This window comes from Protopterus annectens, chromosome 14.part0 (assembly GCF_019279795.1).
Source record: "Protopterus annectens isolate FY-2018-M chromosome 14.part0, PAN1.0, whole genome shotgun sequence".
Classification (NCBI taxonomy): Eukaryota; Metazoa; Chordata; order Ceratodontiformes; family Protopteridae; genus Protopterus; species Protopterus annectens.
The window spans coordinates 569,338,170-569,357,872 of NC_056748.1; positions in this window are offsets into that span (position 1 = coordinate 569,338,170).

The following is a 19,703-nucleotide window of genomic DNA, read 5'->3' on the forward strand; positions in this document are numbered from 1 at the left end:
TGACGAGCTAGTGGGTAGGATCTGTGTTAGTACCTCAGGAGCTTCACTGAATGTATCACCTGTCAGTGAGGGACAATCACAAGAACTCACTGATGGAGCTCCAGCAAAGTACTAAGTGATAATTTGCAGGCAAAAGTGTTTGTGTCTATAACCACCAATGGTGCCCACCACTGTGTGGCAGTGGGTGATGCACAAACCCGTTGCTATGTAGCATACAAACACAAACTGATCTAAACAAATTAATCAATAAAAAAGCCCTCGTCCAGTAATCTTCAATCAGAAGAGTTTGAACTGCACACTCCTGCCACTAGGGGGCAGGGGAACCCTCTCCAACAAAAGGTGACCTGGTTTAGTGCTCAACTTATACAAACAGAACTAGATTCAGCAGGTCTGAATCTAGTCTATGCTACAGCAAACAAAGTGCACAATTTCAGAACAAAAAACAAAACAGTTCAAATAAGCAGTGATATGGTAACAATGCCGTTCAAAACTGCAAAATGCAGAGAAAAAATTCTACTTAACTTTTGCAGAGATCAGCAGAGGGCTTGGATTTGCTTATGTAGTAAATGAGAGCAAAGTAATTTAAACAAATTAACCAATAAAAAGCTCACAATTGAGCCCTGTTCCAGCAGCCTTCAATCAGATGAGTTCTAACTGTACACTCTTGCCACTAGGATGCAGGGAATCACTCTCTAACAAAAGAATGCCTAGTTTAGTGCTCAAGTTATACAAACAGAGCTAGATTTAGCAGGTCTGAATCTATTCTATGGTACAGCAAACAAAATACACCAATTTCACAAAAAAAACAAGTTCAAATAGGCAGGCACAATAAGCCTTCAACCAGCAATTCCCAGTTCAGAAGGGCAGAAGCTACCCTCTCCTCCCAAAAGAGTGTAGACCATAAATCTTCTTAATGTAAAATAACTGTCCTGAAGCCCAAGTGCTTAAACCAGAACTAAGACACTTTTAGAACAGACACACTAAGCCTTCAACCAGCAATTCCCAAATTAAAAGGATGTAAGCTACCTATCCTGCCACAAGAGTGTAGACAACAAACCTTCCTAATGTAGAACAATTGACCTGAAGCCCAAGTGCTTAAACTAAAAGGCTTAAAGTAACAGTTACAATTTAATCAGGCTACTAACAAGCAGTAATAAATGCAGCAGAATAAATTCAATTGAACACTTTTAAGAACAAGCAGCAAAAGTAAAATAAAGTAATAAGTAGGAAGAACCACAAATACAGTAAAATCAGCTGAATAAAGTGCATTTTGTTAGTTTAAGTGGGAAGGGAGGGAACAGAAGATAATTCAAGGTTGAGAAACTAAGGGGGTGGACCTTCCCAAATGATCTCTCTGTACTCAGTAGAATGAGTTGATGAGATGGGACTGGGAGGAGTGTCCAAAAGCAGATTTATAGTGGGGGCGGGCAACTCAAAAGCCACCAAATTTAAGAACACAACAATAGATCAGGTGAGAGGGAAAAATAAAATGCAGCTAGAGATCAGCAATGCTTCATTAGAAATGATACAGCATGTCCTTTTCCCAACACTACCATAGTCTTAATCCAGTTATTTTTTTTACATATTAATTACAAGCTATTTAACTAATGATTATTTCAAAGTAAACGTATACAAAAGTATTTTAATGTTGTTTTCCTCTATGCGCTCTATTCAGATGCATTCATTTTTCTTTATGTGCTACTGAAGAATTTGTACTAATGCATATTTTAAGCTGTATTTAATCTCACTGATTACAACTATGAAATGCATATAACACTGTCTTGGTAATAATTTAGTACCATTAACAGTTATCTTTGTACCCACTTCATAGCTGAATAGGGTCCCTGGACCAGACCACCTACCCAATTATCTGAATGATTAAATAAATGATTGAGTAAAGGTAAAGCTACTTGTATTTGGATGTATCTGCCTAAATGCATCTCTCAGATCTAAAGTACCTAATTAATAAAATATGCAGACAATTCCAGAGCTCGAGAAAAAAGACCAGAGATGCTTGCCTTAAGATCATTTATTGTATTTCAGTTATATTTAATGAAGACAAAGTGATCTTGAAATGTCTTAAAAATATGGGAAAATACTCAAAAACTATCCTGATTTTGTACAGTATGTTTTCATCTAACAAAAAGCAGCAGAAAATGAAAATTAGGTATCCTAGTAGTTACACAACAATAACACAAGTTAAGATCACTACCCATGCTCTCAACATTATATACAAAAGATTTCATAACTAAGTTACATTATCAAAAGTTCCCTGGTGAAAGATTTCTAAACTTTCTTATGAAAGCTGGCTTGTACAGCCTCTGCAAAGAAGAGACTCTTGTGTAGAAAAGTAAACTCTTGGGTTGTATTCATCATATTGTTTTTTTGTTGTTGTTTGTTTGCAGTGTGTAGTCTTATTGCACTGTTATTTAAAGTCCTCTTCCATTATATATTACATGGCCTGGTTATGAAAAAAGAAAATCTTGTTTATTTTTGTTTTGATTCATACGAACTAAGAGAAGGCTTCTGATCTCTGAAATGAGGGAAGAGCCTGGGTCTTATTTTTTCTTTATTTAAGGTTAAAAGGTTTTCTTGAGAGTACTGACTTGAGCAGTTTCTACCACTAAACCACTAGAAAAAAGGGAAAAAAAACAGCAGATCTGTTGCAACAAATTTCTTGGTTTGTGGAACACATTGTTGCATATAAAACATTTTTATTAGTTAATGTTCCATATATTCTTTCTTGTATCATTATGTATGTTTTATTGCACTCTATTTAAAGTTATTTTCCCTTGAATTGCTTCAATCCTTCCCCAGCTTGCATACTACCCTTCCTTCATATCTGCTTATATCCTCTTGTTAAACAATTAACTTCACCCCTAGTTTGCATACTCTTGAACATATTGTCTATGTATGTATGTGTGTGTGTGTGTGTGTGTGTGTGTGTGTGTGTGTGTGTACATTATACATATATATATATATAAGCCACCTATATATATATATATATATATATATATATATAGAGAGAGAGAGAGAGAACGCTCAGGAGCAAAATATGTACTATTGCTGTGACACAGGCAGATATGGGCCTAGCACTGAGCAGCATTCTACCATCTCCAAGAATGATGCTACAATACCAGCAGAAAACAATAATTGGTTTGGCTTCTGGTGTCATTCCAAAGGGGTCCAATACTTGTCAGCCTGGGCAGACATGGCTGACCATGCTGTTTTGCCAAGGATGGTCTTCACCAGTTACCCCTAGGCTTTCAGATATTAGCCAAAATGTTATGTACCCACCAAAATAGTGCATTTTTTAGGCACTGCCAAACAGACAAACCTTCCAAAAAACAAAAGCTATTCAGGGAGGCTGAAGGTGTTACTGCACAATGCTAGGAGTCTCAACAAGAAACTGCACTCTCTGGAAGCTTTCCTCACTCTGGAGGATGCCGACATCTGTGCAGTTACTGAAACATGATTCAAAGCCATGGAAGCACTCTGGCAGTGCATGGCTATAACACCTTTCATACATTCTTATGCTGAAGAACTAAAAAGCAATCTTCCCAAACCTACAAACGGCAATACCTATCCTCAGCAATCATTAAAGCACTCATAAAAATCACCACCAAACACCACACATATGTCTACACCCAACAGACCCCCAAGAATGAAGCCCATAAGACAAGCAAACACTTTACCCAAGACTCTTGTCATAGGGGAATCCATTGTATGACACACAGATGCCACACTCACCCCACTGGAGAAGATAAATTAGTTGCTTATCTGGAGCCAGGATCCATCAGGTTACACACATCTCTCAGTGCAGTATACCACAGGTACCCACCTCTGTCACAGGTTCATCATTTTCTCCCCTCATCTATACAAAACTAATTACTCCTTATAACAATCCAAGTAGCTGCAGTGTTTTTTCAGTTTCCTAATTTTAAATGCAATACTTTCATAGTTGCTGCCCCAGCCACAACATTAAATTATTTTTAAAACAGTTAAATTTAATTCAAAAAAAAAATTCCTGCTTCTTTATGTTTCCCTGGTGTAATCAATAAGAAGTGAGACATAAAACAGAGATGGTATGTTATTCAAACCCAATCAGCAACCACAGCCAGAAACCAGCAACATCCTAACATACCTTTCTAAATAGACACCCACATTACACAGGGAAAAAATTGGGTTGGGATGAATGGTTAGGCTTTTAAAGGCCCTGGTGGTCATTAACCTAGCGTATACCTTATTTCTTGCAATTAAGAAGAATTCTGGAAAAAATTAATCAATCACATTCAACACACAAAATTAAAGGAAGGTGAAATGAATTTTACATTAAGACCCTGAAACTTAAGTAAATGGCGAAAGGCCAGCATAAGAATATAGGATGTAATGAGCCTTATCCAACAAACTTCACCAATATAACAGCACATGAAAAACTCAGACAACTTCAAAAATGAAGAGAGATATTCACTATATTTTCATTAAACTGCTGTGATTTCCCCTTCCACAGTCTATTCTTAACTTATCTGCACCATCTTTCTTGTGTGCTAAATCCAACTGTAACTCTAACCCTGCCCTTGACCCCTACCGTTACCCCACATATTACATTACTACAACCCCTCTCCCTAACAGTGCCACTACACAAGACAAAAAGCCGCAGAATACAAACAGCCTAAAACATGAACACCACTTGCTCTTTACCTTACCCTTACTCTAACGTTAATCCACAAAAACCTGCATATTCACAACTGCTAAAATATTCTTGCACATCTTCACATACACCACTTTTTCAAAGATTAATTTTCCTGCACAGTCCTGCTTACCTACACTACATAAAATTAAATTCAGCCATATGTGATTCACTAAGATGAGCATTCACTCATTTCTGTATTCTCTTTTTTTCTTTTCACACCTGCAAAAACCTTTCCACCAAATGTGATTCTATCTTTTTACTTCCACCCATCTATACATGTCATATGCAATGGAATTTTATTAAATGAGCCCACAGGCAGTTGGTTGCAATGTTTAAGCAGAAAATTATATGCATGTTCACTAGTTAAAATGTACAGCTATATCAAATATTGCACTATCCAGAGAAAAAGTTCAAAGCAATTAATTTATATAAATAAGCTATCAGAGATGTCTGTCCATCTTACATATCGGTGTTATATATTTTCTTTTGTTTGTTTTTTTAGCTTGTTGCTGTACCATGTTAAGATTTATAAAGCTCTTTAAAAGTATATACAGTCAAAAAAATTATAAGTACAATACCAGTAAACACTGTAAACTAACTGACTATTGTAGCCTGCATTGACAAAGTTTAAAAATAGTTTAAAAATAATATACAAGATAGATCTTAATCTTTCAATCAGTAGTGAAACAAAATGAATAAATATTACAAAAGCAGAAATAAAGTGTTGTATTTATAGCTCTCACAACGAGAGAATGAACACGCAAATGAAGCAGCGAGCTGACTTACTCATCAACCTGCTGATCCAGCATAAAAAGGAGCAGCATTTGCTGGGCTAGGAGTTACGTGTCTAATTAGATACTTGTGAGTTGGTTTTCCATATTGTTCTAGGACTGAATTATTTCTCATATAAAGTTAGAAGCACAGAATGCTGTAATGAAAGCCGTGACATTTATATTTATTCTTTTTAAAGGGTTTATTCAATCTTGTTTTTCAGAATGCCATTCTTCTCCCAATTATTATGTCATTTTAGGAGCTTCAGGTAACAGCAACATTGTTTTTTTGTATCTAATGTCATCTCATGCAATTCATTTATGGCTATAATCAAGCTTAGGAGTTCTCGCACTGTAAGCAATACAGAGCAAAATGTCTTTAATAATATTGGTCATAAGCCTATTCAAACTATTTGGAAATTTCATAAAATATTTCACACATTCAATCCCCAAGGTATAGCTGCTAGCATGTAAAAGACTGAAAGCTATAAATACTTATGACCCAACAACTATCAGTAGATGTGAGTTAAAGACTAAGATAAATGAAATTATCTCAGAAGTATTCTTCAGTAAAACTGTTCTAGCCAAAGGTATGTTTATGTCAGAGTTCAAATTTGTCAAAATGCAATGTTTACAGGTTGTAGTATGCTGGTTATACTCGGGTACCGTGCTTATTTGCCAAAACCAGAGCTTAACACCAAAACTACTATTTAGAAAGGCAGATAATGTTTCTGAAAAATAAAATGAGTTGAGTCCAGTGTCAGTTCTGCAGCCCATATCTAACAAGCTTTAAAATTAGTTGCATACTGAACAAATGTAGTGGAGAATCACTCAAATCATTAATTTGTTATAACATAACTTCTATTACAAAATTGAATGCCAATCCTTATATTTCAATGGCAGTACAAAGGTAAATCAATTTATAAGGTAAATAGTTGGTGCTCCATATTACAGAAGAGATGCTTTGAATCCAGAAAGCATGTCTTCCTTTGCGTAATATCTCTAGCTTGCTGACAGTTTTAATTTCTGAAAATTGTAAGTACAAGTCCTGGAACAGCAACGCTGAATGTATGAAAATGGAGAAGTGTATAAAAAATTTTAGATCTCTCTCTCTTGAAATATGTCATTTTTTCTGTTATATATTAATATCATAGTCAGTATATATAAGCAGCATGGTTTGGGGGTGCTGATAGAACAATGCATGGGAGCATTCCTTCAACAAAAAAAAAAAACAACGTTTAAGAACTGTTTGCATTTGCTGGTTTTCTTTAGTTTCTTTTTTTTTCTCATTATGCTGGGACTCATAATTATGAGTTACACAATTAGATCTTTGAGGGCAAGGGCCTCCTGTTGTAAGGACCAGGATTCATCCCCAACCTACATTTACTGTCTTAGAGTCATAGTTAAATACAAAGGAATTAGTCTTCAGACTATTACACATCTAGTCAGTAACCAGACGATGGTCAGAAGTGGCACTCAAATCTCGTACCTTGTTGTCTGTAAGTTACTACCATAGGGTTTTATTTTTAAATATGGCATTGTATTTACTATGTAGCTATTCACGTGCATATAATTTGGCAGAAAATGATTCTGCATATGCAGTGAGATCATCAGACTGGAGGGAGATGTTGAATTTCACTAGGGCACCAATCAGTTTTAGTAGATAGCCTTTGCATATTCTATACATAGAGGTATTTGAAGAGGATTCTGGCTTCAGTCTTATGGTGAATTTGAGTAGTCAATGGTCCAATATGACTAGGGAGGAAATTACAACTGGCGGGGAACAGAGCTGTCCCATATTGTTGATGACCATGTTGAGAATTGTGTCTTCTCTAGCTGGAGTGCAGAATAATTGGTCCAGACAGTTTATATTTATGAAGTTCATAACTATATGGGTGCACGTTAGGGAATGTGTAAGTCTCCCAGTTGCTGGAAGGGTAGTTGAAGTCCCCTAGAAGAATAGTGCTTCTCTTTATACATAGGAACTCAATACTAGTCTGGTAGGAGTTATGGGCCAGGGGAGGCAAAGAGGTGGTCTTATTGTTGGCTCTGATGTGATAAGCAGTTTTGTTAATGGTAAGTTGGATGTGGAGGAGTCTAGGTCATTATTCTGTTTCATTAGCCTGGAGGTAAGATTTTGTTTTATTTATATAATGACCCCACATTGCCTTTAGTGTCTTTGTCTAGGGCAGTGGGCCTGCACATGTGGGTTGGTTTTGAAACACTTTACTGATGGGGTGCTTTCAATGGTCTTGAACAATGACTCTGTGATGATGCATCTATCAATGATAAGCAGTGCCTGTAGGGAACAGAAATGTTTATTGAGGCTATTAGCATTGAACAGTAATACCATTTTGTTATCTCTTAGCAAAGAATCTCCTAAGTATAATTTATAGAAGTATCATGGTGAAAGAACAAAGTAAATGTAGTTAGTTCAACTTGGGAACAATGTGCATTACTAAGATAATATTTTGGAATTCATTTACTTCCTATCTATTCCAAAGAGATCAATGCAAGTACCATGAAAAAAGGGACTGGCCTGCAAGATTACTTTGCATTACAGGATATTTGGATCAAAATCATTGTATTAGATATCTGTGTGGATGACTACCCCACTGTTGGTCATTAAAGTTCTCAATATCTTTACAAGGGGCAATAGCATTCATCAATAGAGCCAACTATACCTGCAGTGAGCACAGCCATTATCTATCTTCCATGACACAAGGCCATTACAGTTCCAATGAAATAAGAATATCACCAAACATATGTCATTTGCCAGACATGGCAGAAGAGTAAAAATGACAGTGTTCAGTGACACTCCCCTCATCAGATTTTAACGTACATCTTGGTAATGGCAAAAGAGAAAGAGCACTCGCACTGGGGCACCACCAAATCCTTTAATGCTTTCATCTGCTTGTCAGCCTTGACTTCATCAGAATCATTCTGATGAAGTCAAGGCTGACAAGCAGACGGAAGCGCTAAATTAAAGGATTTGGTGGTGCCCTAGTGCCAAGTGCTCTTTCTCTTTTGCCATTGAGTTTTTCTGTGGTTTTCTGTTTGGTTCTACATCTTGGTAATGACATAACCTTATATTATTATTATGAGTAAGAAGGATAAGTAGGCAACAGTCTCCTACAACAAAGCTATAGAAGCCATCATCCCCACGAAAGAAATTAAATTCAGGCAGTCAAATGTAAGCACTGCTTCACTGGTCATGGTAGTGTTAAGCATATTATACCAGCTCAATATGTAATCCTTGCTTCTCTGCCTACATCTCGTTTAGACATGTGAAGTAAACATACCACTTATTCGGATCAAGTCAGACTAGCAAATGCATTTTCTTAGTACTAAGTTGAGTGGGAATAAGGGTTATAAAGGAATAAATAACATTAGACTCACAGATGCCTTCATTGTACATTAGAAAAGCAATATCTTCTATCAGAGTTGCACTGTAGTGCTGTACACATTCGCATCTCAACTGCAGATGTGCCCAAATCTTGGAAAAATGTGTTTTTTTTCTTCTTACTTAGCATTTTGATTATAGAGTTGAATTGTGTTAGTTTAGAATCAGATAGTTTGAAATTTTGACAAATTTAGACCAGAACAGCAGCATGCCATAGTAAGCAACCAATATTTTTATAGCAATTCCAAGGCAACTAATTCTTATGACCATCTTTGTCTTGCAGAACCCTTCCATGGCAGCAACTCCTTGCCCCAGGAGGGCCATACCATTCATTCCTGGAGTAAATTTGTGGTCCCCAGGAGGGCCATACCATTCATTCCTGGAGAAAATTTGTGGAGCCAAACATACAGAGGAAGTTTATTCCAGAGATTTGGGAATATCTATGATCTTTATAACATTTAGATTCTATTTGATTATTCTCTGCAAGCTATAACCAAAATACTTTTGCACTACAGTTCATATGGCTCCAGTTAATTTTCAAATAATGTCTTCAAAAAGAATCGACAGTTTGAATATAAATATGTTAAATGAAACATTATTTCACATTTATGTGGGTTTACACAGTAGTTTTCTTTAATACACAATTTAGACATTACTCTGTTAAACCTTTGAAAATGAAGTTCTAGGAAAGATCAATGCAACACGGTTTATGGTGTCCTAATTCTAAAGCTCTATTTTTAAGCTTTAAAAAGTGACAGTTAAAATTTAGTTCCACACCTCATCTTTTTCTTTTGTCTGTTTCCATTAGGGGTCACCACAGTGGATCATCTGTTTCCATTTCTTCCAGTCCTCTGCATCTTGCTCTATCACACCAGCCACCTGCATGTCCTCTCTCACCACATCCATAAACCTTATCTTGGGCCTTCCTCTTTTCCTCTTACCTGGCAGCTCCATCCTTTTCCCAATATACCCAGCATCCCTCCTCAGCACATGTCCAAACCAACGCAATCCACACCTCATACTTTTAGCAAATAATTCCCACTTGTCTCAAATAATATTTTTTTAATTTTCTACTGTTACCACGAAAGTCATATTATACTCAAATTTTCCCTCTTATGATGTTGAAACTCTGGTTATTCCATGGCATTTAATAACCTGCACACTTCTGTTTACTTGATAATTTCACCTAAAAAGATATTAGAAATGTCACTGTCTCATATGCTTGTTGATCATTCTGCAATGCACAGTCAACAATTTCAGACAAAAACTTGTTTTGTTCAGTGGATCAATGCAACAAAAAAATAACATATGAAATGAATATTTTGCAGCAAATGTGCAAATGCATTACCAAAGCATTACAAATGGAAAATATGAACAAAGCAAGTGTTCTCTGTGGTGGTAGACCCATTTACCCCTTATAGGAGACTGTAAAACCAACAAAAACTGACACTTATTATAATCAAAATGACGATTGTTGTTGTGTCTTTCGGCTTTTCCCGGTTAGGGGTTGCCACAGCAGAACTCCGGTCCAATAGTGATTGGCATTTAATTTTTACGTGCCGAGTTGCCAGCCCTGATGCACAACCTTCAATGAAGGTATACCCGTTTGCGCATGTCTCCCCGCAGAAGACGCTATAGCTGAGAATCGAACCGGACAGCGTCTTATTGTGAGGCGACAATGTTACCGCAGCACCACTACCATGGATATAATCAACATGACGTATTGTTGAGTATCATAAGTAAATGAACAATAGCACAGAAAAACAAATGTTATTCTTCTTAGCAAATTGGTTCAATTATAGTCATAATCAAAATGACGATAATTGAACCAATTTGCTAAGAAGAATAACATTTGTTTTTCTGTGCTGTTGTTCATTTACTTATGATACTCAACAATAAAGCACCATTAATTAAAGAAAAGGAATTACTCTACCTTTTACACAAGGCAAGTGTTTGCCTTTCATTTTTTTGTGAAAATTTCAGAAAAGGAAAACCACACTGAAATTTGATTCATCCACACATTTCAAATAAAAATGATCGGATCCTTATATTGATACAACTTGAAATACTTGGTTAAAATATGAACCTTCAAGAAGAATAAATACAAGAAATGTGCCTGATATTCAAAAGCGTGTTTAGATATACTGTTTTGTGGGTATTAATTTGATTCACTAATTTTTCAGGTACAGGCTTTTATTTAGACATGTTTAGCAATTTATTTTCTTCTGTCACACTGTACAATATAGCCTAGCTCATATCTGAATTTGAAAGCTATAATTTCACATGTCATGACACATTGTCACAGACCTCTATTTTTTTTATTTGTTACATATAATCAGCATTACAAAAATCAGAGAGCATTACACATGTTTTACATGTCTTCCAGGTGACTTTGTTAGTCTCACTCATACTTTCCATTTCATAAGCTCAAAATATTTTTTAATTGCAACCAGGATGACTTTTACCTTGTTTAACATGAGGCAGTTGGTAAATATTAGTGTGACACAGGTTTGGGGGAATTTTTATTAGCACTATTCAAAATCATAACCACACCTCTCAAATGTACAGATTTTCACAGTATGTCTAGATTTTTGCCTCATATTTTGGTCCATTGTTCATAAAATTGTGGTTTTCTGGCAAAAGAGGCAAATCATTTAAGAGTGAAGATAGAAAATAATGACAAGCATTTGAGTTTCAGGCTTCATACCCTTCAGAAAATCCATGCTAATGTAAAACTTGTTAATCTATCAAATTTCTAAGTTTGTAAAATCAATATTTAAAAATTGTCACTATTTTTGGGCCTTTATCCCACTTTTATTTATGGCCTTGTCCAGATTTCTTGCTCTTAGAAGTTGAGAGGTATCACTGTAGCTGGGTCCTGTTTTGGGACCCTCTTGTTTTTCTTTAATATTGGAAAGATGCTGGTGTTCTTCTGAGAAAAAAAAATGATATTCAGACTGGACTTCATCTGGTGAAATATACTGATAAAGAACTGGTACTGTTATGCCACAGAGAAAACCTTGCTCATAATAATTAGCCATGACATTTTTATTTATTTATTTATTTATTTTAATAAGAAAAAGGAACAGGCAGTGATGGAAGATTTGTAAATGAAGGAAATACTGTATATGGAAACACTGTGAAACAAAACCAGAGACTGGATAGTGTAAGACTGACTAGATGTAGTGAATTACACTGAATATGTTTTCATGTAACTATAACGGTGACCGTTATGGACATGTATATGGTCTAACAGTAGCCAATATGCCAAACAGGATAACAATGAGTCAAGCATAATGGGCAGAGTGGAAGGTGTTCACCCTTCAACATAAATCATTTAATAAGGACAGTGATATGACAAAGTAACAGAGAAATACAAGAAAAGTTTAAGTAATCTACTCAGAAAAGACCATCACACTAAAATTTACTGATACCATCAAGATGAATACAGACTTCTGCACATGTATACAGATGGCTACATCTTATCCAGATAATAAATACCTTAACCAAAAATGACTTCAGAAACATCATTGTGTGTACTATACTCTGAGCAGCAAGTTCACTGCATCTGCCTGGTCAAAGGCAAAGTAAAATCTTCTAAAACAACCACTATAAAGCACTGGGAGGTAGCAAAGCAATATTCCATCAGCTCTAACAAACATGACTTCCTGCTGAGCTTACCCTTTGTGTCTCTTATTATACCACTATCTTCATTTTTTTCATGAAGAGGTTCATTTGGCTAGATGCTCACATACTCTTTTCCAGAGCTATAGCATTGAACTCTTGAGAGTAAAAACAATACCACTATAAACACAAAATCATTATCTTTAGAAATATCACAACTTTCAGACTATACACTGTTTCTGTTGGACTTCAGTGACATCAGTGAGGGGATGGATGTGGAAACCACTTCAAGAGTTTAGGTTTCCAAAGATATATATATATATATATATATATATATATATATATATGAGTGTGCGTGTTTATGTCAAATTAGATAGATATACCTGTTCATATCTAAATTATACAACATGAATATGTATCAGTTTTCTTTGCTGCAAAGGACTACTGCAGAATAAATCAAACTAAAAATAAAAGTATGTAAAAGCATGCAACCTAAAAATATACATGGAGCATGATACAAGTGCAATACATTTGGTTAGACACAAGCTGCACTTGGACTTACTCTCATATCCAGCTTTAAAACCTGCTATCGCTGATTTTACACTCATGAATGTCAAACATGCCACATATAAATACATGTGTGTAACTGCCTTCAAAATATGACAGAGAGAACATTCCAGACCTGCAAGAGATTCCACAAATGACTTGCAGCACAGAGTCTTATCAGTGTTAGCATGGCTACATAATAGGAGTACACTTTTTTGCTGAATACATAACATTCTGTTTAAATACTACTGCATTACATCTCTCTGAGGTGTGTGCTAAAACTAAATAAAGCATGTAGAATCAATGCTTCCTTAAATTATTTCAATGTTTTCTAACATAACAGTAAATATCACACAGATGTTCAGTAGTGCCATTCAATACTTAGGTAAGAAGGCAGCTGCAAACAGGTTATTTGATCAAAAGGATTTATAATACTGTTATACATTTTTGTAGACCCTATACTTAAAATGCTAATTTTAAAAACACAAACTATGAATTATTTTAAAACTGCAATAACTTTCACTTTTGTTCATTAAGGTTAGCACATATGAAGTCAAATATTAGAATTTTATGTAAATCGTTTAGTGTAAACGTTATTTTAAAATCATTCATAGAAAATTACAGCTAATTTCAGTTGTGGTGTCATTTATTTTGTACTTTAGGTTTTAATTTGCTTTTGTTCAGATATAGGTCTTGATAGTGGAATCATTAAATGTCCTTAAATTCAAAAGAAAATGAAGCAATTACAAACCCTTTAATTTACAAAAAGGTGATTAAAAAGCCTATGCATTTCCTGACACAGTCAGCTACTGGGAAGAATGCTTCACTCAGTCTGATTTACAGAATATTAATAAACATCAGCTCATATACTATTTATCATTGGACTTAAATGACATAAAATGAAAACTATACCTCTGGCTATTTCCAACAAGATTAATGCATATTGATCACTCATTTAAACTGAATGATAATAAAAAGCAAAAAATGAATCAAGAAATAATGTGATGCATTCATGGGTGATGGTTTAAATCCTAGTTCAGCAAATACTGTGCTTGTTTTAATAGTTGTAGCTACAGTATTGATTGAGTCATGTCATTCTTGAGAAAACAGAATTTATCTAAATGACACCAGGATATCAATGATTTATGGAGAATAATTAAATGTAAAATCTCAAACTATCACATGGACTTTCCAAATCTCTTTTGCACAGGTTCAAGTAGCAATCAAACTAAACAATTTTCTATTAAAATTAAAGTCATTGACCCATTGCACCACATTCTTACCTGAGAATTCAAGCATGCTTAGCTTTGGGATAAAGAAAGCTAAAGATTTTTCCTGAAATAAGTGAAACTGTAATGAAGAGTTGGTAGTTATAAGGTAAACAAGAAATGCAAGCAAAAAATAATGCCACATTATACAGCAAAAGTGCCGAATCATATAGGCTTGCACTCTGAAACATTATTTTATATTAAGAAATGATTTATTTAATAAAACATATTTCAGTAAAGCCAGTGGAAATTACCAAAAGATCATTTCAGAATCAATGAATAAGGTATTTTCTTTAACATATTTTTTTTCCTGCTAGTACTCGTATGTTGTGGCTTTTAAAACCTAAAAGGTTTATTTTCACACATATTCACAGATCATATTTCCCATCTGTTCTGTCTTTAGTGCTGTAACAGCTCCAGTTTTCACCTAGATTTCAATGGTTACAAAATTTTACAGTGTCTGAAAAGAAATAAAGGTTCAGAAAAGAAACCAGAATTATGGGTGCCAGGTAAGAGGAAGGCCCAAGATAAGGTTTATGGATGTGGTGAAAGAGGACATGCAGGTGGCTGGTGTGATAGAGCAAGATTCAGAGGACTGGAAGAAATGGAAACAGATGATCCACTGTGGCAACCCCTAAGAAACAATGGAAACATAACAAGGCTCAAGTTCTCATGGAAAAGTCTCTAGAAATGCTAGCTATGCAAGCATCTAACAGAATCAAAAAACAGCTACAAGTGGTGTATATTTCTCTGAGGCCAATACTCTATGGGCCTGATTGTAAAAGACAGCATTTAGTGACCACTTAAACTGAGAGCAGGTCTTTTGGAATCTGGTCCCCAGTTTAAGCCTGTTTATAGATAGGCTTTAAATCAAAGTAAGCCACTTGCACTCAGAGCAAGTCTTTCGAAATCGGGACAGACTTGCACCGAGAGCAACTCTTTTGGAATCTGGCCATGTAAGATTGTCAAATTATGCATTTAAACTATTATAAAGTAAAAATACATCCACAGATAAGCACAGCTAAACTAAGGTGCAAACTGTTTTTACGACCTTAGCTTCTTCTCATAGTAAGCACTGTTGCATCATACCTATCATAAAACACCATTTTGACTTAAATAACTGAGCATGTGACTGGGCAAAAAAGCATAAGGCAAGACTATAACACTGAAATTACTGTGTTATAATCACTTTTCAGATGTTTGGCTTTGTGGCGGAGAGGGATAAAGCTGTGGATGTGACCCAGACAGCCCAATTTCAATATGTGGTTCAAGCACTGAAGAGGTGAGCAGGGGATGGTGGAAATTTAAGGTTTAAGCTGTCTCACCCATGTGGGGAAAGGGTTTGTTGGTCTCAATCAGCTGATTTTCTCCTGTGCAGACAGAAGCTGGCATGCCACCAATGATCATTAGACTTCAGAACGTGGTCTTGGTGATGCCAAGTCTCTGGAAGTTAGCCCTACTTGGGTGTGTATGTAGAAGCATGCACATGAGGGCAAGTGCACAAAGTAGCTTCATGATGACATGGGAGCTGATCAGTTACAAGAGGCAGGGTTAGGGGTTTATCTTGCCCTACATATAGGACAGTAAATGGGCATGATGGTATTTCAATGGTTGTCAGGCACAGGGGTCAGAAAAACAATTTTGGAAAAATAATCAGATTTAAGGACTACTAAAGTAGCCTAAATCATACAGCAAAGCCAAGCAGAGACTGGTCTAAAGCAAGTATACATCTTTGACTATAAAATAAGAGGACAAGCAGCTATTTACAACAGATAAAGAGCTGTAATACCTGTTGTATGTGTGTTATAAGATAGCCATAAATTTATGGGCATGTTGAATTATGAAGATTACGGGGTAACTTATCAGCAAGGATTATGCGGGTGTACTCCAAGGGAGACAGAGAAATGATAATGTAAGGTAGATTTGGGTATACTGAAGATGGCTGAAAAACAAAATTCTCCCTTGGTAACCATAGACTAGATGCTAAAAAAACATCCACATTTTTAGCACGTGTGTCTTATGAGGTTCATGTATATAACTATGCATCATTGGAGGTATTTCTGGGGAGTGGCACCAGACAGGGTACCCTCTGCACTGATACTATTTGCTATGAAGTCTATGGTAGCCATCAAGAGGCATTTTTAGAGGAGAAGGGGGTGATAAAGCACCATGATATTTATATATAGCCAGTATCAAATTGTATATGGATGGCATACTCCTCACTATTCCATGCCCAGAAAACAGTTCCCTCTAACCTGTTAAAACGAGTCTGACAGAACTGCAAGCTATGGAATCTGTGTGGATAAGAGACCACTTTTAAGTTTAATTTCAAGCCCTCTCCTCAGTCAAATCAAATCATTAAAAAATAATTGCTGGTGCATGGAACAAGGAACTCATCAAGTACCAGGATGTTCGTACTTCTTACACAAGGAAGGGGTCAATAGATTTCAGAAGAAAAGGAAGCAATGGAAGTATTGATTTAATGTCTGAATCAATGGTCCAAGTAATAGGAGTCTTTTGGTCAGAAATAAACCGTTATTGCAACTATTTAGGTTCCAAAGAGATTGTGCATATATTTTTCTAATAATATTAGTAACCCTGTCCCCTATGCATGCTTCATAAGTGGCAGATAAGACTGGGTCATGTTTTCTCTGGCATTATTATTGTCCTAGACGTAGGTACAAAATCCTAGTTGATGGTAGATGGGAAGGATCTTAACACAGGAGCACTGCAGATAACTATGTCTTGCTTAATCACATTTTGAAATATAAGTGTTATGTTTAATGGGAATGCTGTTGACACTGTAATATGTCAGATCTTGCTTTGTTGCAGATGACGTTTAAGCCATGAGGCTGCAGAAGATGAAGTGTATGTTTATGTTTTTCAAACACATTTTCTCTTTCATCTGAGTTGTGTGTCCTCAGAGACTGGAGAAAAACCTAGTTTCTTAATTTCTGTGATGTTTTGTAGTACAAGTGTTTGTGATTGAGCTTTAGATGTTTTGCATCTCACCTTAAAGAGATGGCACTGGTCTCAGTAAATCTCAACACATTTCTTAATGTCCCATTTAGTCATCAGTGCTAAGGACTGAACAAAATTTACCATTTTGTGGACATTTTTTTGGAGAGGACTCTCTTGGATTATACTGGGCCCAAGGTGGGGACATCACAAATATACAGGCCGTTTTATTCAAAAGCCTTAGGTGTCTACTTAGCAGCTACAATTCAAAGATCATGTAAGGTCATGATCCTCAGTGTCAGATCTTGCCAGTCCAAACAGCATAAAAAAAGGTAGCTACCTATTCTCATCAATTTCATTTATTTACATGAATCTATTTACTCAGAGAGGGAAGGCTTGAGAAAAGTCAGAAATGGAGTTTACAGTTGTAAATGATAGAAATATTTTATATTTCTCTGTTGTCAACCTGAAAGTAAGTATAAGCTGTAAGGAGGTGGAAGACTGGATGAATTAAGAAAGTCTACAAAATCATTTGCAGAATTGGGAATCCTTAAAAATGGAGGAAGAGTTCACTGAGCCAGGGGCCAGACAAGTTGTTGTTGTGTCTTTCGGCTTTTCCCGGTTAGGGGTCGCCACAGCGGAACTCTGGTCCGCTAATGATTGGCAGTAGATTTTTACGTGCTGGCTTGCTGGGCCTAACGCACAACCTTCAACGAAGGAATGTCCATTCACACATGTCGCCACACAGAAGACGCTCTGAGAATCGAACAGACGTCTAACTGTGAGGCGACAACACTACCGCAGCACCACCACCGCAGAATATAGGGGCCAGACAAGTGATGACAAAAAAAAAAAAAGACATCAGTTACTGAAGTTTACACTTATGAGGCTCAGTGCAGAATGAAAAATGAACCATTCAAACAAATCATAACATGATCAGTGGAGGTAAAAAACAAAGATAAGTGCAAACTGAAAAAACAGAAGAGCACAATAGGGGGAACTGATTCATACCACACGCATGCATGCACAAACATATGCAGCATGCAGGCACAAAGTTACCAAGTATTTGAAACATCATTCATTCAGTTGCATGTTCAAAGCGTTCAGAATAATTCATTATACAAATTGTCAGATATCATTGGTCATACAAATTACCAAATTTAAAGCAGTTTAACTTCAATTAAAACTACATTATACTAAAGAGTTTATCACTGAAGTAAACAAAAGCCACACCACCTTTCTGTGATCATCGATATATCTGAGCTGAATATGGAGTACAATAATCAATTCATGCTTATGAAAAAAAAATTCTTTGTGCTCTTTCACAGAATGGATATAGACAAAGTAGAGAAACAATGCGAGTCAAAACATTATTAGTTTTTTCATGGTAAGTGATCTCCTAATGTTCGTGAGCTGCTCAGAAGTTACATTCAACAAGAAACCTATATTTTTTCAGATCCATCAATTTTAGATTAGCTGTTGTACAGCCCAGGTATCTCAACCTGCTGGCCTGCATTCAGACCAGGACAGCAGAAGGGGGACCAAACAACCAGTACAATAAAGTGAATGTTAAACAGCCCTGTTACTGTGGCTTTAAAATTCTTTGTTAGATGTTACATTACATCTTGCCAAACATTTACCAAAATAAAATGCCTGAACAAAGCAACACAGCCTCATTAAACTAGATGGGATTCTGCTTTTCTCCCAGTTTTTCTGATTTGCAAGGAAAAGCCACATCTGATTACAATATTTTTTCTTCCTTAAAATCAAAATAATAATGCAGGCTTCTTTCCTTCAACAACAAGATCTGCACATTTAGACCACAGCTCTAGAAATGAGACCAAGTAACCAATACACTATAGTGAATGCTAAAACAGCCACACCTGATTAGTGTATTTCCTCCTCTCCCTTAAAAGCAAAACAGTGACAAAGCACCAACTAGATTACAGGAGTTCCTACTTCCTCTAACATTTTTAAACATATTTACAAAAGATGACATTTTTAAAATATAACATAGGTACATATACAGTAACAGAAAAGACTGACCATAACATTTCATTTGTTACTTTCATGCATATTAACTTCTTGAAAGCTTTACTCCACACCAACGCTTGCAATTTCTTTGAATGATTAAAACTAGAATTCTAAATTATTATAAGCTCATGTGGCAGGCTTGTTTTGAATAGTACATGTATGAGTTATAATTTACTTGGCAATCAAAACAGCACTTTCTGACCCCCCCCCCCCTTAATGAGTCTGTGGTGGTAATAATTCAATGGTGTACATAAAGTATATAAATGAATGCAGAATTAAATGTTTAGAGACAAATGCAAAAATGTCTGTGTACCCTATTGAAATATATTTGTGAATAGAATGCAGGTATTCAGTGATGGCCATGATGAATGAGTACATAAAATACAAGAATGGAATGGGGTAAACAG